The sequence below is a fragment of the Ictidomys tridecemlineatus genome, chromosome 2 (assembly GCF_052094955.1).
Source record: "Ictidomys tridecemlineatus isolate mIctTri1 chromosome 2, mIctTri1.hap1, whole genome shotgun sequence".
Lineage (NCBI taxonomy): Eukaryota > Metazoa > Chordata > Mammalia > Rodentia > Sciuridae > Ictidomys > Ictidomys tridecemlineatus.
Genome location: NC_135478.1, coordinates 66853504 through 66874532, shown reverse-complemented (window position 1 = coordinate 66874532; position 21029 = coordinate 66853504). Strand labels below are relative to the sequence as shown.

Genomic DNA, 21029 nt, shown 5'->3' with positions numbered 1-21029 from the left:
ATTACATAGTTCTTGACATATCATATTTCACACTTTGATTCAAGTGGGTTATGAACTCCCATTTTTACCCAGTATACAGATTGCAGAATCACATCAGTTACACTTCCCTTTATTTACATATTGCCATACTAGTGTCTGTTGTAATCTGCTGCCTTTCCTATCCTCTACTATCCCCACTCCCCTCCCCTCCCCTCCCCTCTTCTCTCTCTACCCCCTCTACTGTAATTTATTTCTTCCCCTTGTATTATTTTCCCCTTTCCCCTCACTTCCTCTTGTATGTATTTTATTTAAATAAAAGTTTTTATTTAAATAAAAGGTTTTGGTTTTGCCTTGAAGTTTCTCAGGTGTTTAGTCTTTAACACCATGGGAACAGGGACCCAGGTCCTTATTTTCAACACGAGTATCATCTCTGGTCTCAGCTGTACTGCACTCTGAAAACATTTAGATAGTAAGGAAACATCATCAATTTATACACAGACTGGTACCAGCTCCATACACAAGGAAGCCCTGTCTCAGGCTCAGGAAAATAGGGCAATAGCTATTAAATCAAAGCTTCCCATTTCCATTTCCTACTTCCGCAAATGGCAGGATTTATATCCAGCCTGATCCCAGGGCTATACAACATACTGTGTCTGGGGCCTTGAGAGCAAACTCAGGGTTACAGGCTCAGGCTTTGGGGCTGCTTCATGAGGCCCAGGTTCTTTCCTCTCCCTACTCCATGCTTTCTACTCTCCTTTCCTCACCAACTTCTAATTGGCAATACTGTGGACCATAAAGAACTTTGAGATCATGCTAATCTGAATATCTGATGATACAGGCCATGCTCAGAGATGAAGCCCAAAAATGATTCCTGAAGGACAACAAAAGAGCTATTCATGAACCAGCTTTTTAAAGCATTATTCTCTTGAGCACATGACCTTCTCTCTCTTCTATCCTTTTCAAAATGGGGTATTGTAGCCAGCCTCCAAGGTGACCCCCCCAAATTTCTGCCTCTCTGTATCCACACCTTTGCATAGTCCCCTCCCTCATTTCACTAGGGTTTGTCTATGTGACCAATAGCACACAGCAGAGTGATAGAATGGAATCCTGAGATTAGGATACAGAAGACCATGTGTGTCTCTTCTTGCTTCCAGATCACTCTGGAGGAATCTCACTGCCATGTTCTGAAGACAGCAGAGACACTCTGGAAGGACTGGGGATGTGGCTCAGTGGTTAAGTGCCCCTGGGTTCAATCTATGTTACCTAAAAAAGAGAAATTTTTTTTAAAAAAAGAGTAATTTGTTATATAGCAACAGAGAAAAAAAATTAGTGTTTTTCCCCCTTGGCTTTTTATTTTTTATAGAAAAAGAAAGAAAGTCCCTGTTTCCACCATAGCCAGCCAGAAAGACTTTGTCCTGTACCCCACTATGAGGGATAAAACTGTGGCCAATAAGAATAGAGCAGTCTTTCTCTAGGCCTGGAGAGATGCTCATTTGCAGAGGACTAAGATATCTTCCTGGGCCTGTGGGAAAGAATTCCAGTTGGTATACTGGTAAAATATTCCAGCTTTCTTTACAGAAGTTGTGAGCCTGTGTCCAGTATCAATGTTAATCAAATGAAATGCATAATATATAAGCCTTATAATGCTTTAGAAATGGAGTCTCTTGTGAGTGACTGTGGAGTGGCTTTCCGTAACTCTGGCTTTGAAGTAGGGGATGGTGTTTCCACATGAGGTGTTTTGGAGGCTGGAGAAAGGCAGGGTCTGCACTCAATGGTCCCCTCTCCCCACACCTTTGGTCCTGCCCTATCTACCATCCCAATGCCTCCAAGACAGGAAACTCTTTGCAAAGTTCCTGAGCCAAAAGCATCCTACAAATGTATACGTCTCACAGAATATGGTCACATGTGCTTTTCCTGACAGACTTGCTCATTGAAGGGTCCGGAGCTACCGGGTTCTTAAGGAACAGCCAGTGCCCTTCTTGCACATGTGCCCAGGTTGAGCTGTCTTGTTTTCTCCAGAAAACCTATAGTCAGAAGCATAATTTGGGCTTTTAGGGTCCCAGTATTTGTGTCCTAAAATACAGCTAAATTAGGTTAATACTTTTTTTTCTCCCCTCTTGACTTGAAGTATAGATTCAGAGCCTCTGGGAAACTTCCTGGCTTCTTATGTTAAAGATCCAACAAGAATACAGCCTTCCTTTCCAGAAGGATTTCAGTTGAACACACTGGGGACAGACAAGCAGAGAGGTGGGACTGATGGGGTCTCTCAGGTCAAGTTGAGACCAACAGCGGGTTGATGATGCTCTGTAATGCCACAGAGTCCCACTGTAAAGATGGATGCCAAGTTAATTTAGTATAGCTGGAGAAGGACTAGAGGCACTTTCAGGGTCTATTGTGTGTGAGCCAACCACCTCATCTCTCCAGCTGGTTTTTTTTTTTTTTTTTTGTCTCCTAAAGGAGACCAAGCTGCAGAAGAAAATGGAGCCAGAAGTCAATTTCCACCAACAGTAACAATGGGTGCAATTGTGTTTCTCACACAGCAGCAACTGCTCTTAAGGAGCATTCAATAAAATTATGCACACGCTCTTACTACCATGAGAACCTCACCATGGGAACTTCCACATGTGTTCTTTTGGAATCTGAGGGTTCTGGGAAGACTGTTTCAGAAAAAGAGAGATTTTTATGGAAATGTCAGAGAGTGTCAGCGGACCTCTCCAAGCAAGAGAAGTGTGCTGGAGCCATACCCTGATGAGTCTTCAAAGGGAGGATTTCTCAGAGGGAAGGTGCAGGTGGAACTACAGAGTGACGAGGTATGTTAATGAGGGCTGAGTCCTGCCTCAGAGGCTTACCAGCTGTCCACCTCCAGAAACTTCCTTAGGATCTCTGAGCAGTTGTTTCAACCTCTTTACAAGGGAGATAACACCTATCTCATGGGGGGAGGGTTGTTTTGTTTTTGTCAAATTTTAATGGAAGGATGTGTGTGAATAAGGTTTGAACCCTGAAAAATAACCTCTCGATTGCATTTTATAATGCCTGATCTCCTACTTTAATAACCCAAACATCCAAGATCAGCTGAAGGGGACTTGCCAATGAGTCTCATACCTTGGGAAACCCAGGGTGGCTGCTGCTGTTCCTGCTCCATCAGAGAAGCCCAAAGCTCAGGTGGGCAGACAAACTTGTCCCACACAGTGAAGCAATGCTACCAGGAGCTCTTTGTTTTATTCCTTCCTCTTCTTTTCATCCATCAGTGCTGCCTGCTGGTCCTCTCCCTGGCCTTCTCTCCTCAAATGTAGTTTCTGTATTCCATTTGTCACAACCTATTTGTGTTTTAAAACAAACCAAAAGACAGTTTTCATAAACTCACTGACCAAACCCCTGGCCCCCTGCTGATGACTCTCAAATCTCCTTCCCTGGCCCTGCGCCCAGTTCCAAGGACCTTTAGGAAATCACTAGCTGCAGCACCTTAGATTCAATTTGTGGAGAAGTAAATCTTTCTCTCAAAATGATTCCAACTCCCAATGATGACAAGCTATTAAATAAGGAACATTTGTTATGCTTTATCTTTCATTTCTTATTCCAATTTGCTATGGACTAAATTGTATCCTCTGCCCTAGAATTCTTATGTTGAAACCCTAATGCCCCCTTTGACAGTTGTATTTGGAGACAGGGCCTTAAATGAGTAATTAGGCTAAGTGGGGTCATGTAGGTGGAGCCCTAATATGTAATACTGGTAACCTTATAAAAAGAGGAAGCAACATCAGAGAACTGACTCTGATGAGACACAGAGAAGGTGACCATATACAAGCCAGAAGAGAAGACTCAAAAGAAACCAGCTCTGCTGGTACCTTGATTTTGGACTTTTAGTCTCTAGAACTGTCAGGAAATAAGTGTCATGTTTAAGGGACTCAGTCTATAGTATTCTGTTGAAACAGTCTAAAAAAATATTCACAACCTGTTACCAAAATCTGGTATAGCTTTCTTCAAAATGACTCTTGAAGTCTCATTCTTTCCATATCTTGTCTTGCTGCCCTGCTTCCAGTCCTTCCTCCTTGACATCTATATTCATTACTATTTGTTCATTACTTCTTAACTTCCATCCTTGTCTCCAATTTATCTGATATTCTAAAAAATTATAACTTGATCTTTTTATCAGTTAGGATAAGGTAAATTATGCAACAGTAACAAATGACCCCTAAACCTTAGTGGCTTAATGCACAGAGAAAGTTTACTTATTTTCATGACATATCCTTCATGGACAGGCTCTGGCTCTGCTCCAGGTTGTTTTCATTCTGGGACCCAAGCTGATGAAATGGTCCCTATTTGGGACATTGATGTTCTCATGGCAGAGAGAAATGAGTACTTGTTGAACTATGCAAAGGTTATCAAAGTGTTTGCCTAAAATTGACATATGATCCTCTTACATTTCATTGACAAAAGCTTCATCCTCTGATGTCGTCTGGGCATCGATGTCTAGAATCTGTCCACAAGAAAGGGAAGCAAATCATTGTGAACACTAAAACAATTTACCATCATACTGATTCCAGGATTTCAGCTTCCTCTTCTCTGCTGTGACTTAAACACCATATGATAAAACCCCAATCATCTTATGATTATGAAGTCCACTTTCTCCAGTTCACAGGGATTTCTTTTTTTTTTGTGACCGTTGGTTGACTATAATTAAATAACCTTACACAGGAATTGTAAAGGGGTCTACTGGCTTGTAGTCCTTTACGTGACTTGTGATCAACTACTCCTGGCCACACCCGACTAGACTACTGGGATGGGCAAATGACCTAAGGTCAGCCAATATAGGTTCACAGAGGCATAGGAGCTGGGTCAATCAGAAGCTCTCCTGGAAGTAACAACTACCAAATACAGAAAGAACTTACATCGTGGGGTGGTAGTTGAGGTTGAAAGGATGCCTAAATGTGGAGTCAAAATCTTAGCAGGTGGAAGTCACATGCAAGTTGGGGTTAGGAAAGAACAGAAGTTGAGTGAGCAGAGGAAGCATCATTAGTAAGAAGAGCAGGAAACAGGTGCACAAAGAGAAAGAGGGCAGAGACACCATGAGGGAGGAGCTAGGCCTTCCAGAAGAGAGATGGAGAGGACTCACCAGGCTCCAGAGCAGTCTCAATTCTAGGACCAGCCACGTGGACACTTAGAATAAATCCATACTATCCTAGATAATTTGAGAGATCTCTCTGTCTATATAATCAGCAAATCCTGAATAAAACCACTCTGTTTAGAGGAAAATCAGTTGCCTACCTGCTTCATGAGTTTAGTTTGACCTTTCCATTTAGACTTTAGTCTCCTAGAAAGCAAAGCTCCTGTTTGTCTTCTCCATGAACCTAGCATGGTGGGATCCACAATAAACAACCTGCAGATGGCTTACTGCCAAATTCACATAGGTTTGTTTCATTATCATCTTTCTCCTCCTCTTTGTAGTCAAGTCTAGAAAATCAACCTGAAGCATTATTATTGGACAAATGAGAGAGAAAATAGCAATATCCTTACTCAGGAAATAGTCCCTATGCCCACTTGGCACAAACTTCTAGGACCTTCTTAATTGCTATGGTGTCAATCATGGGCACCGAGTGAACTTTCAGAATTGCTATAGCCTGGGCTCCAAGCCTCTTATTCGGGTTCCCCAGAGTAAATTGCTGGGCTTTGGATTCAACCTCTTAAAACAAGTTAACATCTGGTTATGGTGAGGAGAAAATAGTAAAAATGAAAAACTATTTGCAGAACAGAAAGTGTTCTGTAGCATGATGCTTGCAGCAACTGTGACCTCACTTCTGCTTAACAAATTCCTATGTGCCCAAGGCAGCCTCCAAATTCTGTTCTTGAACTTTTGTTTTACGTAAATGTCAGGTATTTTCTATACCTGAGATGGCATAGAAAATGCAGAGCTCTAATCTCCTTGGGCCTCTAAGTAAGCCTTGCATTTGGGGATAGGTTTGGGGCAGTGGGTTTGGGTAAGATCCCTGTAACCCTGACCCATTTTGCAGACACCTATATATAACACCTTTGTTTTAGTGGGGTTGGGGGATAAGTGAGAAAGGAAGAGAGAGGAAAGAATAGGCAGAGAAAGGTGCAGAAACTCAGGCTAGGTTGGGAGACAGTTGAAAGGTGTGGCTGTTCTGAAAGCAATCAGGAATTAGAGCCTGACTTTCCAGTAAGATTAACTACAGACAGAAGCAGATGCTGAGTCCACTTGAAGTAACAATGTTATGTGCAAATCTGAGGAAAGCATGCGCGTGCGCACACGCACACACACACACACACACACACACACACACACACACACACACACACTCTTCTCATCCTCTTAACTATTGAGAGTGTAGGGAAATAGGAGTTCTCATACCCTGCTGGTAGGAATGTAAATTGGAAACACTTTGCTGGTTGGGACTTGCTTATGTTTGAAGCAGACAATGGACAATGCTGGCTCTGTGTTCACCAAACCCTTCTTGTGCATACACAAAAAAGACTACATTTCCCAGCCTCCCTTAAGGTTAGCAGTGGTCATGTTACTGAGTTCCAGACAGTTGGAAGGTGGGAAGAGAAGTGATGTTAGTCACTTCCAGGCCTGGCTTTAAAACCAGCTTAGAATCTTCACACTCTTTTTCCCTTTACATAACAGCTGAAATCAGACGATCCAGTGGAGCATTCCAGGGCTTTGGCAAATGGGAAGCCATTCTATGACCAATCCCTGGTTCCAGAGAGATGTGCAGAGCACTCTCCCCTCCCAACCAGGTGACCTTCATTTGAGCTATAATAGAGAAATAAGTCTTTATTATGTTAAACCACTGAGGTCTGGAGGTTTTTATTATAACATTTAGACTATCCTGAATGGTGTAGTATCACAATTCTTACAAATGTCATAAGTTTTGCCCTAGCAATAAACATTCTTTGAAACATACTCTAAGAAAATAATTAAGGGTACTCATTACTGTATTGATTATAACAGCAAAAGTAAATAAATAAATAAATAAAAATCCAACAACATGAATTTCCAATCATAGAAGATTAATTAAATAAATAATACAGCCCTGTACAGGAATATTATTCAGACACTTAATATCACACTTAATATAATGTATTTATTGACATGTCATGCTATAGTATTACTTGAAAAAGGGCAAGTATCAAAACAGCTTAGAGAGTATGAATCTGTATTTATTTATGTATGTCAATGTATGAATAGAAAAAGTCTCCATCTATACCAGAAACAGGGATTATTTCTATTAATAGGATTACAGGTGGCTTTGTAAAAAAGTATTTCTATTCTGCAGTTTTATGCTTTTTCTTTCTTTCTTTTCTTTTTGCATTGATGGGGATTGAACCCAGGAACCTTGCACATGCTAGGCAAGTGCTCGCCAACTGAGCTACATTCTGATGAGTCTGTCCTTCCTTCATCTTCCTTCCTTCCCTCCCTCCTTCCCTCCCTTTCTTCCTTTTTTGACAATGTCTCAAACTTGTGATCCTCCTGCCTCAGCCTCCTGAGTAGTTGGGATTAAAGGCATGTAGCCCTGTGTCTTGCAGTTTTACATGTTTTCTATAATGAGCATGTATATCTTCAGTTAAAAATGGTTTTTTAAGTAGCCTGCTGCAAAGGGATGGGTCTTCTTTGAACTTGAAGGCTGGACTTTCTCTTCCTGAGTGTTAAGTGGAATCCCAGGTCCCTTGCTGGTCTTCTGGGCTCCAATTCCACCACCCATACGGTTAAATTCTCACCATTAAGAGTAGCTCTCCAGCCCTTCACACAGCTGAAAGCTCGGCACCAGGGACAAGCGCTCTGGCTTTAAGAAAGGAAGTGCTTTTCACTATAGTGTTTTTCAGAATTTTCTCAGAGAGTTGCTGGGCTTAACAAGTCTCTTCTCTTGGGGTCTTAATTTGGATAATTTTGGAAAACTGTGCCACAAGACCCCTCCCACTCTGCAAGAGCTGAGTAACGCAGACCACGGCTGTACCGCAGAGTCAGGGCAGGAAATTACATTCTAACTGTAGCTTTTTATTCAGAAATCCAGCAACCTCACCACAAACTCAAGAGCCCTGGAACCTCAGTGCTCTGACCCACAAGATCAAAGCTTCGCGTGGCATCTCTCTAAGTGAACTTTTAACAAATGTAGCATTGCCAGTTATTTTGACCTTCCAAATACATGGTCATGCCAAAATTAAATTGAAACTCCATTTTTTCCCTGCCAAATCCACTCCCTGCTCTCCTCAGCACACCCTCATGTGTGTTGGGGGGAAACAAGCCACTGAGGTTACATTTTGAGGAAAGTTCTTTTGTGTTCTGTGAGAAGACCATATATTAACACCAACTATGTATAAGTTTGTGTGTGTGTGTGTGTGTGTGTTGTTGTTGTTGTTTTTGTACTGGGATTGGACCCAGGAGTGCTCTACTACTGAACTACATCCCCAGCTCTTTTTATTTTGAGACAGTCTAGCTAAATTGTTGAGGCTGGCTTCAAAACTGTTATCCTCCTGCCTCAGCCTCCAGAGGGATGAAAGGCATGTGCCACTGTGCCCGGTCACATATAAATTTTGTGTATAGTGTGATGGTGCCATTTTAATTTAACTTGCTGTCTTTTCAGCAAATAAAACTGAAGAAATGCAGGGAAGGAAGAACTTGTTTTTAACACAAGGTCCTGCATGTGGTCGACCTCTTTTGCTAAGAGGCTTCTCTGGAACAAATGAAAAACCAAGCCTGGCCTTGCCCCAGGACTCTGGAGAGAGCCTACAAGAAAAACTTTGTTATTCTTTCTCCATTCCTCTCCATGACTCAGGTCCTACCTGCCCTTCAGACCCAGCCAAAAAAAAAATACATATAAAGTTTTCTGGGACCAGTCTACCCACACCTTGTGTGGAGACTATCCGTGCTGACTCTTCCTCCCCAGCTTTGCACAGTGAATTGTGCCCTTCCCATTCAGACATGCTTGTAGTATCCGAGTCCAACTGTAGATTGAATTCAAGCTTTCACTCCAGAGGAGATTTCTTATCTCCCATGAAAATCAGTGCATGCAAAGAATCATGTGGGAGGAAGAGAGTGCTACCTGTCACCCACGGCTACAGGGATCAGAATAGCCTGTTACACGTTCTGCATCACTCTGCTCACTGTGTTTCTCATATATGTTAGATCTTGTTTATCCAAAAAGAATTGAAGTTTCCTGAGGGCAGTGACCTATCTTAGCTTTTTTGAGTATCAAAAAGAAAGCAGAGAGTTGGGGTTGGGGCTCAGTGGTAGAGCGCTCACCTGGCACAAGTGAGGCCCTGGGTTCCATCAGTACCCAGGTAAAGTACCACATAAAAATAAATAAATAATTGTACTGTGTCCATGTACAAGTAAAAAAGAAAGCAGTGATTATAGTTAATTGCAACCATTTGAGTTTATTAAAAGCTAAGCCCATGATGAAACTATGAAGAAAAAAATAATTGCAATTACACTAGGGGAAAAAACCACACCGCTGGGTGTGAGTTAATTGTTGCCCAAACTCCCATTATAAACAAACAAAGTGTGTGGGGACAAATGATTCTACTGTGAAAACAACATGAAAATGGTTCATATAAATGAAAAGTCCAGGGATCAGAAGTAAATTTCTCCCAATTGATTTGATGCTACTTCCCCTTTCTTATTTTATTTTATTTTATTTTATTTTTGGTTACAAGGATTGAACCCAGGATTTAACCACTGTGCCACATCCTTGGCCTCTTTTTTTTTAATAATATTATTTTTTTATTCGTAGAATCCCACTGGTTATACAGTTATATAGAGAGAGTAATAATGTTTACTGATTCATTCTATTATCTTTCCTACCCCTATACCCCTTCCCCTCCCTTCATTCCCCTCTACCTAATCTAAAGTAATTCTATTCTTCCCTAGCTCCCTGCCCCATTGTGAATCAGCATCCGTATATCAGAGAAAACATTCAGCCTTTGGTTTTTTGGGATTGGCTTATTTCACTGAGCATGATATTCTCCAGCTCCATTCATTTACCAGAAAATACCAGAATTTCATTCTTCTTTAAGACTGAGTAATATTCCATTGTATATACCACATTTTTTTAATCCATTCATCTGTTGAAGGGCACCTAGGTTGGTTCCATAGTTTAGCTACTGTGAGTTGAACTGCGATAAACATTGATGTGGCTGCATCACTGTAATATGATGATTTTAAGTCCTTTGAGTATAAACTGAGAGGTGAGATAGCTGGGTCAAATGGTGATTCCATTCCAAGTTTTTTGAGGAATCTCCATACTGCTTTCTGTTTTGATTTTCATTTCTCTAATTGCTAAGGAGGTTGAACATTTTTCCATGTATTTGTTGATCAATTGTATTTCTTCTTCTGTGAAGTGTCTTTTCAGTTCTTAGTTCATTTATTGATTGGGTTATTTGTATTATTATTATTATTATTATTATTATTATTATTATTATTATTATTATTAAGTTTTTTGAGTTCTTAACATATCCTGGAGATTAATGCTCTATCTCAGGTACATGTAGTAAAGATTTTCTCCCATTCTGTAGACTCTCTCTTCATGTTACTTTTTTATATTCTATTTAGAGACAGGGTCTTACTAAGATGATTAGGGCCTCGCTAAGTTGCTGAGACTGGTTTTGAACTTGTGATCCTTCTGCCTCAGCCTCCTGAGCCACTGGGATACTTCTCCTTTCTTGACACTTAAATAGGGCACTGTATTGCAGGTATATTCATGTCCAAGGTTATCTAGTGGTTAAGTTTGTGGCTAGGGCTGACACCCTGAGAAGTTTCATTCAGTCCATATCATGGCTCAGACACAAGCTTCTGCCTGAAGTACCTGGCATGATTTTTTCTGCACTGTGAAACTATCTCTACTGGTGGAAAAGCTTACCAGGCTTTGCAACTATTGGCTTCTATTGACCAATCAATCACATGCCTGACTCTTAGGACAACAGCATATACCCACCTCCAGGCTGGATCCCATCTCCAGGCTGGACTGCTCGCAGTATCTGCCCTGCACTCCACAGCTATGGGTGTTTCTTTACATCCCAACCCTTACTCTGCTGTGCTTGTGATCCTTCCCCCACTCCAGCAGAGCAGGGGCTTCCTTAGGACTGTGACAGTCATTTTTTTCCTCTATACCCTGGCAATAGTAGTTGCCCGGCCCCTTAATAAAGTTTTAAATGAATAAATGAAAGAAAGAATGAATGAATGAGTACATTTTCCTTCCTTACAGGCCTAAGTCAGCACAAATTACTTGTTCTTTTCCCCAAAAGTGTCCTTTGTTTCTTCTCCCTGAGGGGACTGTTTCATGGGTTTCTTGAATCCTTCCCAGGCACACAGTAGTGTAACCACAAGATCAGCTACCTAATTTGTAGGGCCCACTGAAAAATGAAAACGCAAGGCTCCTACTTCTAATTATTATTCTAATAATTTTGAAGCTTAAAAATTCTTTAAAATTCACAAACTTAAATTATTGGGACTGGGGTTGTGGCTCAGCGGTACAGCACACACCTACTGTGCTTGAGGCACTGGATTTGAACCTCAGCACCACACATAAAAATAAAAAATAAAAGTATTGTATCCACCTACAACTAAAAAAAGTTTTAAAAAATATTAAATTATTAAGAAGTATTAAGAATTTCAAAACAGAGCTGCATTAATCCTTTCTAAGAGCCAGGCCATGAGTCTGGCCCATGGTCCATGGTTGCAGGTCCATGAAGTCTGCTGTGTCTAGCCATCTATTTGAAATTACCCTGCATGCCATGCCCTTCCATCTGGTAACTGCAACTTTTATTTGAGGACCCAACTATGTATGTAGCTTGAATGGGACTAACATCACCTCACTATTCCAGGTGTGGATGTGTGATCTGGCCTGGTCAATGAGAGAACTGCATCCTCCTGGCCATGATTGGTTCAAGGATGGGCATGTGACTCAAGCATAACCAATGAGAATATGCCTCAGAATTTTGCTTCAAAAAGGAGGTACTTTTTTCTTGTGCTGTTAACTTGGTCATCAGTTGGGAAACCCTGCCTGGGAAAAAACTGATACTGAAAAAGCAGGGCTGAAATGATGAGATGAGATTCCTGCCAACATCTGATTGAGCTGATCTTCTATTTGTTTCTGTTCTTTCTTTCATTCCTCTTCTTGTTCTTTTAAAATATGAACCAATAAATTTCCTACTTGGCCTAAGCCAGCTTATGTTGGTTTCACTCACTTGAAACTGAGAGAGACCTGACTAATGGGTTGGAGCTTAATAAATGCCTTTCAGTTTGAATGATATACTGCAAGGACTTGAAGGAGTCCATTGTTTAGTTCTAGTTCTGTCACCGTTCTCTGCTTGGTTTCTTCGGACTGGAATATCAAGGCAGGAAATAGAATAGCCCAAAAGCTGTGACTGGGTTATTAAAATGAGAATTTAATAGTATGTTAAGGATTATTTCTTATCCATGCTCATTTTTTATGTGTGTAGAGGGAGACAGAAGGGGAAGGCCTTTCTGCTTTGGGGATTTGAAAACAGTTTTTAACATTAAATGTGTCTACTTTTTATAATATGAAAGGATCATTATTAAGTTTATTTTTTCATAGGATTTGAAGAGAAAACTCAGACCATCTTGCCTTTCCAGACCGAGCACTGGTTCCAAATAGCTAACTCTGACCAGCCATGCCAACCCTTCCTGTGAGGACAAGTTTAGGGGTACACAGCAGTCCAGGTGAGCCCCATTCTTTCTCACCCCAGGACTCAGCCTGCTGCTCCTCCCTCTCTGCTCAGCGTCTACCATCTGCAGGCCAGTTGGGGGCTTACTGACTTGGGCTTACCCACAGCCCTGCCTGCATCCTTTCACCATAGTTTCATTTGGACTCTTGAGCCAAGGTCTCAGTTTGCTGATTCCACTGCCAACAGCAAACATTATCTATCTTCTGGATATGCTGGCAAGGAAACCATTTTTTTGTTTTGTTTTGTTTTACCCTTCGGGGCCAGCCAAAATCAGAGGCCAGTTAATCTTCCTGGTGATCTCATTTGAGTATGCTTCTCATCTGCCCAGAATGGAGCCTAATCTGTGCTTGGCTGCAATGCTGTGAAAGCCCCACCTCATTCATCTGCCCCTGAAGGTGACCTGATAGTCATTGCTGAGGATGGTGCTGGGTTGTCTCTTTCCCCCTGAGTTTCCTGTTCTATCTGCTCCCACAGATCCTTCACTGAATCCTTTTTGCCTTTTTGAAGCTTGATAATTCCATGGATTCCACCTGTCCTATGCCCTCTCATGGCTCTCAGGTAGAACCTTCCAGTACCTCTCCCCAGCACCAGTCCTGCCATCTTCCTGGATAAGCTGAATATTTTTTTTTGTCTCAGCCAGTATCCTAACCTCAAATTTGTTTACCTCCTCAACTTCAGTGACCTCCGTCTCTCCACCACTTCAGCTGTGACTATGTCTTATGCGTTCTCAAAACTCAGAACTGAAATGTTAAGCTCCAAACCACACCCTCTCCTTTTCTTTTCTTTCTTCTTTTAGTATAGGGGATTCAACCCAGGGCATTTATACCACTGAGTTATATCCCTAGCTCCTTTTGTTTATTTATTTTTTCTAGGCAGGGTTTTGCTAAATTTCTGAGACTACCCTTGAACTTGTGATCATCCTGCCTCAGTCTCCTGAGTCTCTGGGATTGTAGGTGTGTGCCATTGTGCCTGGCCTCAAATCCCATTTCCTAACTTCAATTCCCTTCAGTTCCTTGGTTTCCGGCATTAATACTGTAAGACATTTAGCATTTTTGTTTATAAAGACCCATGGACAATGGACAAATCCATTTTCCCTGAATTCACACATTCAGAGCCAGGAGTGTAGCTTAGTGACAGAGCACTTGCCTAGCAAGTGTGAGGCCCTGGATTTCATTCCCAAGACAAACCAAAAAAACAAAAACAACAACAACAAAATCATATTCAACAAATATCTATTGACTCCACACGTGTGCCCAGCAGTGCCTGGCACCGCACATAAACCTTCACTGTATTGGGAGGAGGTTGCGGTGACCTATTGCTGTGTAATGAACCTCTCCAAAACTTAGTGTCTTTAAATAATAAGAATTTATTAAGCTTCAAAAATCTCTTCCAGAATTGGGTCAGGACCAGGTTAGGCAACTCTTCTGCTGAACTGTGTCATTGGCATCATCTGGGGTCATTCACTCATCTACAGGCAGTGGATAGCTGGTGTGGGCTGATGGGTCCATCACTCATGTCTCTTTTATATGCTCCTAAACATGTACTCTCTGACTCCATGGAAAGCCTGCAATTTCTTACAACATGGCGGTTTTAAGGTAGTCAGACTCGTTACATGGTAGCTAGTTTCCAAGAGTGAAATCGAAAGTGAACAGGCCAGGTAAAAGTTAGACCCAGCATCCTTTCTGCCTCATTCTGTCATTCAGAGCAAGTAATAAGAAATAGTAAGTCCAGTCCAGATTCAGTGGAAGAAGAAATAAGCCTCGCTTCTTGACAAGTAGAGTAACGTAAATGTACAGTGAGAGGAGAAAGTAAGGGTGGCCATTTTGAAGATTATCTCCTAAAGAGGAGAGAGACATTAAATATACAAAAACGGGAAAATACTAGGTAATGAGAGCTGCTCAGAGAATTGAAAGAGGATGACTTGACAGAAAATGACCTATAGATTGAGGGACTTGTCAGGGAAAATCTCTCTGAGAAAATGATATTTAAATATCCTAAAAGGCAAGAAATGTCCAGCTGTGTAAGGTCTAGGCAGGAGGAAGATCTAGTAAAAGCTCTAAAAGGGGGATGAGCTGAGCATGTTTAAGAACTAGAAATGAGTGTATGTTAGGGGTTTAGACAAAGAGAGAGCAGGAGGGTAAGGAAGAGGGTAGACAGGCAGGAGGGGCCATATCAAGTGAACTAGGGGAAGAAGATTGGACCATACTCCCAGCCCAGCTCATGAAAGCCACTGAAGGGTTTCAAGCAGACAAGGGACACAGTACAACTTACATTATTAAAAGGTCCCTCTGGCTGCCTCATAGACAACAGGCTGTGAAGAAAAGTATGGAAATAGCAAGACCTGTCAGGGGGCGGCAGCAGGAGCCCAGGACAGAGGACATGGTGGCTTGCTCTGGGTGCTGGCTGCCAGGAGGAGGAAAAGCAGAGATAAATTTGGGAAATGGACCAGCAGGCAGTCCTGAGGATTGAGCCTGTTTTGTCTTGGTTCAGTCTCCTTCATGCCTGGATGATCAAAACTCCTGCACATTCCTCACCCAAACTCAGACCTCAGAGCTAGTGCCCCTCCTTAAACTGGCATTTTAGAGTTTTCTAGATAATTTTAAATTCATTGTATTTGCATATCAGGGAGCCCTTCATGACAGGCTCTGCCTTCCCATGTGTTAGATCTATTTCCTGTCCTTGTCCCCCATCTGCCCTTTGCTCCAGCCATGCCTAATTTTTCTGTTCCCTGATCCCATCAGCCTGTGCCTGGCATGGGCTGTTTCTTCTACCTAGAATCCTTCTTCTCCCTCATTCCATTATTTCACATACCCAACTTCTATTACTCCTTTAAAATATAACAGTGTCAGCTCTTCCACTAAGCCTTGTTTATTTAGATGGTTATGCAGCACGGCAGCATAGATGTCCAAGTCCTTGTTTGTCTTTTCCAGTTAACTGGGTAGGGACAGTCACTGCAACCTGGTAGAGTGTTCCAGAAGCTGACACTAGCATGTTTGCCATAGTTTGCTCTTGGAGTCTGAAAATGTACATTACAAGATCAAATCATAGCAGAAAGAGATATTTGTAGATCCTGTTATGAGGTCCTCTGTTCTTTTCAGCTGATACTGGGAGGCTACCCTCACCACCTTAGAGGCCTGCAAGTCTCCAGGGGAGAACTTACGTAAGTTCCCCATTGCTCAAGCTTCTCCAGGAAGCATCTGCCCTCTGTACTTGGGACAATCAACATCACTGCTGGTAACAGTATTTACTCCTGGCAGAAGGAGGACTCTAATCGCCATTTTCCCCTAGGAATGGTTTCTGGGAAAATCTGAAATGCTTACTGCTGGCAACACAAAGTTTAATGTGATACTTTAGGTCACAGGCTCTAAAATCCAGAGCCAGAGCTGGTCATTGCCTCTGATCTTCAGATTCTCATAGCCATTTGCCCAATGGTCTTCCCTACCTGGATGTCCACCAAACTTGGCAGATCTAAAATTGCACTCATCACCTCTCTTGCCCTCACATACCCCTGACTGGCAGTTCACCAGTGAGCAATGAGAGGATGAATCATTGGTGGATATTTTTTGGGTTACTCTCCTCTTCATTCCTATTGCCAGAATTCTGGTCCAAGTCCTTGGTTTCTCTGGTCTACATAGCCACATTGTCCCCTCCACCAACCTTCTACCCTCCTCTGCTTTCCAGGGGATCTGTCAATATGCTAATCTAACCTTGGCCTTTCCCCTGTCTGAAATATGTTAATTCCCACCACTGGTTACCAAACTGCATGCGAATCACGTAGAGAGCTTCTTAAAAGTACAGATTTCTTGTACTTTATTCTTTTTCATGGAATAAAGTGTTGCCCAATTCTAAAATAAAAAAAAATAAAATCAATAGAGATTATTGTTTTTTAAATGCAGATTCTGCTGGTTTTGGTAGCACATGCCTCTAGTCCCAGCTACTCGGAAGGCTGAGGCAGAAGGATTGCTTGAGCCCAGGAGTTTGAGGCCAGCCTGGGTAACACAGTAAGAACCTGTCTTTAAAAAAAAAATAATATTGTTTTAAAAAATGCAGATTTCTGAATCCCTTTCCGTATCCAATAAATCTGATATTCTGCTGGGTGGGGACCAACAGAAGCATGCCTTTAATTGGTGCCCAAGGATTCTGATAGAGCCTGGACATGCACCCGGAGAATAGCTGTGATCCACAGGATAAAGTTAAACTTGGTGGTTCACTCTCCCTGCCCTTCTCATGTGTCCCTTGTCCCCTGTCAGGCAAGGTCCTCCTCATCTTCCCTGCCTCCTCTACTCTTTCCCCACACACCTTGCTCTCTAAGGTACATCTCATTTTCCCCTTTGCTCTTTTTGCCTGGTGTCAGGAATGTCCTCCTGATTGACTCCCTGTATGGGGCAACTCTTAGCTATATCTTTTATAGCTGATGCAAGGTATCAGCATTACCTGGGAGCTTGTTTCGAATGCAGAATCACAGGCCCTTCCCCAGCCCTGCTGAAGCAGGCTGTCAGTGCTTCCTGTGCACATCAGCAAATAAGAAGCACAGACCTACAACGTGGTTCAAGAGCCACTCCTCCAGGAAGCCATTCCAGACACACTCATCAAGTAATCATTCTTCCAAACCAATACCAGGAATTGTGACCACCGTAATTGCAACATCTCAAAAGTTAGGACTTTCATAGTTCAGTTCCAGAGAACTGTCAGGTTTAAAGTGGCCCAAGGGATATTTTATCCCTAGGCAGCCCCCAAGTCAAGAAAATATCCTCTCTCCTTCCTGTGGTCCCATGCCTGTCTCCTACCCACTCTCTGCTGGTGCTCAGCCCACAGGAGGTGCATCATCTAGCTGGGTCCCCCTGCCTACTCTGGTTCTCTTTCAGCCCTCTCAGCCTTTCTTCTGAGAAAACAGCCAGAATGGCCTAGTCTCTTTCTGCTGGCAGGAGGAGTGAGGTCAGCAGCACCTTATAGTTTCAGTGGGTTCTGAGCCCCTCCCTGTCTTGGTAGAAATATTTCCAGGGAAAGTTCTGGATTCCTTTTCTAAGATGTAGGGCATCTATACCAAAAAAAAAAAAAAAGCCTCAGTGGATAAGAGAGAGAAGCCCTAGGTCAGCTGTCTACCAGCTGCTCTGAGTCTCAGCCAGGGCTCTGGGCAAGAAGGAGCTCAATGCTCTTGGCATCTACCTAAGCATGGAGACTGGAGATCACCAGTCTGGGGCAGGCTGGGTGTCTGGCACATGTGGAAGTTCTCATTGAAGTGTTCCCTGGAGCCATTAACTCCTTCAGGGGGACACTGGCCATCCAAGGAGCTCCCAGCTGAGTCCTGGGTTGCTTTAGCAGAAGAGTGAGGAACCGAGGCTGTGGGCCCTGGCGTGACTGTGCTCACCTAGGACATTTATGGTATATTTATTTATTTTTTAGGCTGAATGGAGGCGAGAGGGTTCTATTATTGGGTATGAGGTGAGAACTCTTTGTCATAATCTAGATTTTGATAGTGGAATATTTCCCTTCCTCATTTTAAAAATATGACTGTTTATGACATATAGGGGCCATGTATCACATGTGCCATGCAATAGTATTAGATGTTTGACTTTTTATTTTTTAAAAGCATTTCTAAAGATTAAACTCAGGGCCTCCTGCTCGCTGGATGAGTGCTCTACTACTGAGCTATATTCCAGCCCCTAGAAACTTGACTTACGTTGTACTAGTGAACATATCTTCTTCAGAGTTGAAAATGAGACCCAGAAGCTCATGTAGCTTTTAGAACCTGAAGTAGAACCTTGCACTTCTGATTGCCACCTCCCCACCCCTTCCTCTGTAGGCCTTCCAGAAGCATACCATGGAAACTTATTCCAGAGGATCTGCTATGGCCCAGTGAATTGGGGACCATCCAATGAATCATACCCTTCTTTGTTTCAGGATGCCATAAGAGGAAATCACAGAAGGAACAGCTCTTCTGAGTTTGTTTCTTCTTTGGGCAAAGAAGTGCAGTGAAGAATGTTGTCAAGTAGGAAATCAACCCAAGCTTCCACACCCTTCTGAAGAGTCCCATTGCATATGAAAATGTTTAAAGCTTTATAGTAAAGATATCTGTTTTATTCCTTCTAACCCAGTGCTTCCCAAACTTATTTTTTCTTGGCATTCTTATCAACTTCCCACAGGCACTGTGAGAAAAGCTGGGTCCCATCAGGCTGATTGTCCTCCATCAAATGTCTAGAGAATTTTTTATCGTAGGCCCAGAGTCAGACATTACTCTTAGAAAACACTGGGAACAAAGAGAATGATTCAATAATTTGAAGAAAAATAAAGGCAAGAGTTTTTGTTCTTTTGCAGGCTTTTTTCTCTTTGGCTATTCTAAATTAATAGGTTGAAGAATTGGTTTTAGTTGAATTTCTTCCCGTTAATCTTTTCCAGCACTCCAGTGCCACCAGGGAGGGTGGAAATGACTGCTTTTAATAGTGATTAGAGAGGGCCCCATGGTTAGGTCAAATCAGGACTTCACTTCCTCCCCTTCTGTGTGTGCATTAGCGAAGCCTGTAAGAATGCTTCTCCATGGCCACTGATCCCAGCCAGGAGCCTTCCAGGAGCCTGGACAGCTGGCAGCCGCTCTTACCAGAGCTCTACCACCAACCTCCCCCTCTTCGTTCATCCTCCTGTCTCCCTACCCTCTTACTTCTCTGTGATTCTACCCTGGTTAGAAATTTCTTATTGGTTTAATGGTTTACAGAAAGAAGGCCTTGAAGTTCTGCTCAATTGGTATTTGAATGCAGATGGAAACACACTGTAGCTCTTTACTTAGAACAGTGATGCACTCTCCTCCTATAGTCCTCAGAACTAAAAAGGGAGAGGGGTTTGGGCAACAGGAAGGACAGGCTTAGCCCTCAAGGTAACCAAGGTGCAGGTTGATTTCTCATCCATACCCACTTGCTCCCCCTCCTGTCCATCCTTGGTCCTCACTCTCTTCTGTGGGCTCACGTCTGTCCCACTCTGACGCAGTTTTAAGAGATAGGGCCATAGGAGGAGGGACTGGCAGATTTGTGCAACCTTCGCAGGCTGCTACTTGAACCTCTGGGCTACTATCTGCTGGGTAAGATTGGGCTTGTGAGATATGACTTGCTAGGGCAACAGAGAGATGCTCAGCTCCCTCTGCCTGCTTCACAGGACACAAAAACAATGTGACCAAGAAGGACAGTTTGCAGAATCAATGGCAGGACACCAGCTGAGAGGCAGCTCTGAGATGGGCTTCTGGAGCTTCCCTCACTTCCTCCAGCCCACAGTGTGTGTCTTCCTTCCCTGTGACTTCAACACCTGCCTAGTTCAACCTTCCCTCTCTCAGGATTCATACCTCCTGACCTCATCACCTTCCACTTATTCCTCCTTATTTCCAAAACAATGTCTCACATCCATCTGTCTCTCTTCTGTGGCCTCTGCCAGAGTTTGAGTCTCTATTTTCCCCTGCCATTAGTAGTCATGTCTCTCCTTCTTCTCTTTGGTGGCTTCCCTGAACTAAAAGTCTTTTCAGTGACCCATTTTCTGGCCCCTGCCCCATCTCAGACCCTGTCTCTGCTCACTGTAAGAGGCTTGCTTCCTGTCAGTTCTGAGCAGGGCTCGCCCGAGGAGCCTGAGACAGTGCAGTCACTTGGGACCCAGCTCCCGGAAGGAGCCATGTGCCTGGGTGTAATGCACTGTTGTCACCATCTTGAATCTGTGTTCTTTAAGTGAAGTTAGATGGGAAAATGGGACATGCCATCTGTACTGGACTGGGAACCTCACCAAGTCTGTATTCCCACCTCCTGCCATCCCCTTCCTCCCTGGCCAGGTACATTGGCAGAGGGAAGCCCACATTCTGCCATTGTCCTTTACCCCTGAAAGGGGCTTGGGTTGGGTGACAAGGAAGGCTGGAGTGAGGCGTGTTGGGGTGGCATCTCTGTATAGGCACAGCAGAGTCTTCTCTGCCTACTAGGGAGCCCCTGGTGCCTTTGGCAGGGTCTCTCATCCTGTCTGGCCCAATGCAGATACTAAGCACGTCCCAGGACAGAGGTCATAATCTTGTGGGGTTTCCCATCTGCCGTGGGTAGGGGTAATGAGCCCCTGGTGTGGAAACTGATTCTCCCACCCCAGCCAGGGTCACATTTTCATTTGTTTATTAAATGGACTTATCAAAATTTACAGCCAGTACTTGTTCTAACAGTTTTGGGGCCTCCGTCCAGATGCTCATCCCCTGGCTGTCTTTCCCATCTTTAGGGCCATGCACAGCCCACCTCCTCAGATAGTTCTACCCTCCTGCTCTTATCCAAGGCAGCCCCAACCTGTTTCTGTGTTTGTTTTCTTCATATTGTGCATCATAATTTGTAATAATGCATTTG

The 21029-nt window shown here is 43.0% G+C and overlaps 1 long non-coding RNA gene across 3 annotated transcripts in view; it reads right to left on the bottom strand.

The window, feature by feature from the left end:
- Positions 1–240: 240 nt before the first annotated feature.
- The window catches only part of LOC120886296 (uncharacterized), a 31027-nt gene continuing 10238 nt past the window's right edge, over positions 241–21029 (bottom strand). For all 3 annotated transcript variants that reach the window (XR_013434554.1, XR_013434553.1, XR_013434555.1), the window contains 4 exons: positions 4401–4456; positions 3082–3296; positions 1102–1242; positions 241–431 (listed from right to left, as the gene is read on the bottom strand). This is a non-coding gene — a long non-coding RNA (uncharacterized LOC120886296). The remainder of the gene's footprint in view (positions 432–1101; positions 1243–3081; positions 3297–4400; positions 4457–21029) is intronic.